Source organism: Nicotiana tabacum, chromosome 3, assembly GCF_000715075.1.
Source record: "Nicotiana tabacum cultivar K326 chromosome 3, ASM71507v2, whole genome shotgun sequence".
NCBI classification, from domain to species: domain Eukaryota; kingdom Viridiplantae; phylum Streptophyta; class Magnoliopsida; order Solanales; family Solanaceae; genus Nicotiana; species Nicotiana tabacum.
In genome coordinates this window covers 8,957,845-8,962,346 of record NC_134082.1, presented here as the reverse complement: position 1 = coordinate 8,962,346, position 4,502 = coordinate 8,957,845, and positions in this window count along the sequence as shown.

Here is a 4,502-nt window from a genome sequence, read left to right as displayed (position 1 = left end):
AATTGTCAAAAGAAGTAATTTGTTAATGAAGTAGCAGTTAAGAATTGGCTTGCCTAGCTCACATTAGTAGGCACCATCACGACTCACGAGGGTGGGAAATCCGGGTCGTGACATAAATAAACGGGGTTACATGCTTGTTAGCTGTCAGTCAAAACCATCTATAGTCATTACTGTTTTGTGGAATGTCGGAAATAAAAGTAGTAGAATAGGATAATTTTGTTTTAGTTGCTTGAGGACAAGCAAGAGTTTAAGTTGGGGGTGTTGATGTGCCGTAGAATTTCAGCATAATTGATACCAATTGCTTAGATTTTAACTCGTCTTATAATGCATTTTTAGTTAACTTTGATCAAATTTGGTTGTTTTGTAGTGCATGAGCTTGAAGACCTGAAAATATGGAAAAGAAGTCAAAAGGTCGCAAAAGAATGAAAATGTTGCAAGTATGCAGCCGCATAATTCATATGTGGACCGCATAATTTAGATGATGATCGCAAACATGGACAGACTTATTGGCCAAATGAAGAAGATATATACGATCCATTATACGGTTGCATAACACTTGTGCGAGCCGCATAATGGTCGCATAAATCCAGTAGAAGAAAGTTCTCACCATGATCTGCGATAGCGTATGCGGTCACATAACACATATACGGACTGCATAATCGGTATGCGACTGAAGCAGGAACTGGGAATTTATCAAGTCTACAATGGAATGAAGAGTATGCGGACCGCATAAGTGGCCTGCGACCATTATGCGGTCGGATAAGCTATCTGAAGCGGTATTTTTGTCCGATTTTGACCATGACTTTTGGTCCACTATAAAAAGAATAACTAGGGTTTTTGTGGGTCATTCAAGTCTGAAACAAGGTCCTACATAGAGAGCATTGAATACTCCATTTATTTGGAAGGTTGTGAAGAAGGAATCTTGCATCTTTGTAAGCTTTATGGCTTTATTAAATACTTTGTTCTTGTATTTTAGCATGAGTAGCTAGTTTTAAATACTAAGGTTGTGGACCCTAGATGGGTGTAATGTTAATGGGTGTTTAACATTGAATATATATATATATAATGGTTGGTTGATATTTATTCAATTATATATAATGGTTGGTTGATATTTATTCAATTCTTGTTCTTTATTTATGGTTGGTGGTTGCAAACATTAATCTAGTCATCTATTCCATTTTACTCTTTTTTTACTTGGAAAAGTGAGTTAGGGTTTGGTAGAATTGAATATCAAGAACTCAAGACTTTAAATATTGTTTAATAGAATCGCTTAGGAATAAGTGACTTCTACTTGGCATAAATTGGTTGTTCTTAAATTGCAACTCTTTTATATTTGGAAAAATCATAAAGGGAAAATACTACCCAACCATTGGAAAATATTGGGTAGTCATTTAGAAATCATTTGCATATCAAAGGACCTTCCATTAGAAATATATCATATTAACACCGATAGCATTACATTCCATTGACGGGGACACAACCTTGGTTTCCTTAATCAAATCATTTACATTCTCATATCACAATTAGTTATCTCTTTAATTCACAACCATATCATTCTCTTGTTACGTTAACGGAATAGAATTACGACATAAGTCAAGTTTCACACTACTCAAATAAACTTTTCACACCATATTCCCTGTGGGATTCGACCCCAACTTTGTTGGGTTATTATATTTGACACCGACCGCCTTACACTATTTAATTAAAGTGTAATTTGAGCGTATCAGAACCCCATGTCGTAAATGCGACATCTGCAACCTATTAAATGTTGAGAATTCCGAGACTTAGCTTCATTTTGATATATTTTGAAAGAGGCGATTCTGTGAAGGGATTTTCATACCAAATCATTGGGTAAGTACCTCTAATCAATTATCAACTATATTTCATGATTTTATATAAGATTTAACATCAAATTCATGAGAAATCTAGGAAAAATTTTGGGGATTTTGTCAAAGTTTTGAAAAATAAAAATTTGGGATTTGAGAGTAGAATAAGACTCAGATTTAAAATACAACATATATTTAGGTCATACCTCCTTTTTACTACCCCAGGAAGGGTGTATAAGGGAGTTTTTTCCAATTTAAGTGACAACCGAAACGGAATTTATTTATTTAAAATCAGAGTCGCCACTTGGGATAATTTATGGTGTCCCAAGTCACCGGTTTTAAATCCCGAATCGAGGAAAGATTGACTCTGTTTTACAGTCTGCGAATACAGAAATCCGGGTAAGGAATTCTATTAACCCGGAGAAGGTGTTAGGCATTCCCAAATTCCGTGGTTCTAGAACGGTCGCTCAACTGTTATTATTGGCCTATTATCTGATTTTAATACATGTTTAGACCTATGTGCGTTTTAACTTTTGAAAACCACTTTTACTTATTTAAAGAATTAATTCAAGGTTATTTAAAACATATTGCAAGCCACGCCACATGAAATACACCCGTGGTTCATGACACGTTCTATTTAACCTTGTTGGTAACTAGAACCGGGTCACATGAAATGCACCATCGGATGTATAACATATTTATTTTTTTATAATTATTCGAAGTTGGTCGGGTCACATGAAATGCACACCCGGATGAGATTTATGCATCATGACTATGCCAAATAATTTTTCACTCATTATCACAAAGGAACAAAAGCAAACCAAAAATTAAACCAAAGCTTCGAATACATGTTATCCAAAATCGGAATTATGACAGAAAGAGACGAACTAAATTGGAATGTAGCATCTTTTTGAATTACACCTTTTCTATACTGAATTAAACTAAAAAGGTATCCAAAATGGTAAAGGGCTTTTAAAATTCAATTTTGCATATGATTAACAAGCAGAAATCCATAAATGTCCCTGTAGTTCCACCTTTGGCTTCCGTGTTTACAGATCCAAGCCAAAATAATAACTAGATCTATAAAACTAAACTATAGGTATAACATTTCCCCCTCTTGCATTCTTGGACATCATCTTGGACATCATCAGGATAACTACAATTCAAACCCAAATTTAGCAGTCGTCATTGACAGGATTACGTATTCAAATAACTGTGTTATCGCAAGTTAACTCACTACAGGCAACAAAATCAGCAGACAATAACATGCAACTTTCAAGATAAATATCTATTTATCCTATGATAAGCGTGGTTTCACTATACACAGAGATTTTGCAGAAATAGAATTAAATAAAATATCTTAAATGACACAGACGTAGCATCAGAAAATGTTACTAACTCATAAACACAGTAATTGAATTCAATGGGATTCACTCACCAAATTCAGAGATAGCTTCAATCAATTTATTCATGGAAAATCAAGCAGAATACGGAGAATCTTCAAACTAACCTTGAAGTGATATTTCAAGTGATTTGTTGAAGATTGAGGTTACAAACAGATTTCCGGCATTTAACTTCAATCCGGAAAACGCTAATGATGACTATAAATCAGAACTGCACATTAGGCCACCACAAACGGACCTTGACCGGCGACGACCTCAAAATCAATCGGACTCTATCAGTAGCGAGAATCGAACAGAGGTCAAAGTTTTCTGTATGAACAAACTCCAGTGTTCAATTTCTAGAGACAATCACAAAATTCTGAAGAACCCAGCTCATCGTCTTCTCCGAGAGTGAGTTCAGGGGCCTTTGGTGAAGGAGATGGATGGAGATCAGTAGTCTCTTAGGGTGTGTTTGGTTGTCCAGGAGCTGAACGGTGGAGGGCTATTGTGTTCTGCAGCTGGTCTTGGTTGCTTGGGCGTGGAGGATATGAGGAGTTCTGTTGCTTTTTCCAATGGTGAAACAGAGGCGGATTTAGGAATTGAAGTGTATGGGTTCCTACCGCAATTTTAAGTCAATATATTATAATAACCGAATTAAGGAGCGGGTATCAATATTCAACGTACATTTAGAAAATAACAAAACACTTAAAGATAACATATGAATATAAACATTATCATTACAATTGTACTCGACGACTAGTCATGTTTTGAAAACGATCAATGATCGCATCATTAGGTACACTTTCAAATACTTCATCCTCTATATAACAAACTAAATAATCATTACAAAATTCATCATCAATTCTGCTTCACAAGTTATTTTTAATATACTTCATCGAAGAAAAAGCTCTTTCTACCCAAGGGCGGACCTACAGTAATACGTATGGGTTCCCGGGAACCCAATAGCTTTTTTTAGACCCTGTATTTGTACTATGAAATCTGTGAATATATAACAATTATTATATGGGAACCCAGTTCCAAAATGCAATCCTGGTTCAGTGGTAAGACAAAGATATTACACAAAGATATTATATTGGATTCGAATCTTCTTAAACCTGATCCCGGTGAAAGAAAACAAATTTCAGAATTTCCTCCTAATCTACGCGACCGAGTGAGAAGACATTACATTCAAAGAGGGCCTTGTCGGCCTCGCAATTTATTTTTCCAAAAACAAATTTTGGTGGAAAATTGCGTCATTTTAAAGTGGCAACTTCTTAGATCTCTTAAAGTGGTA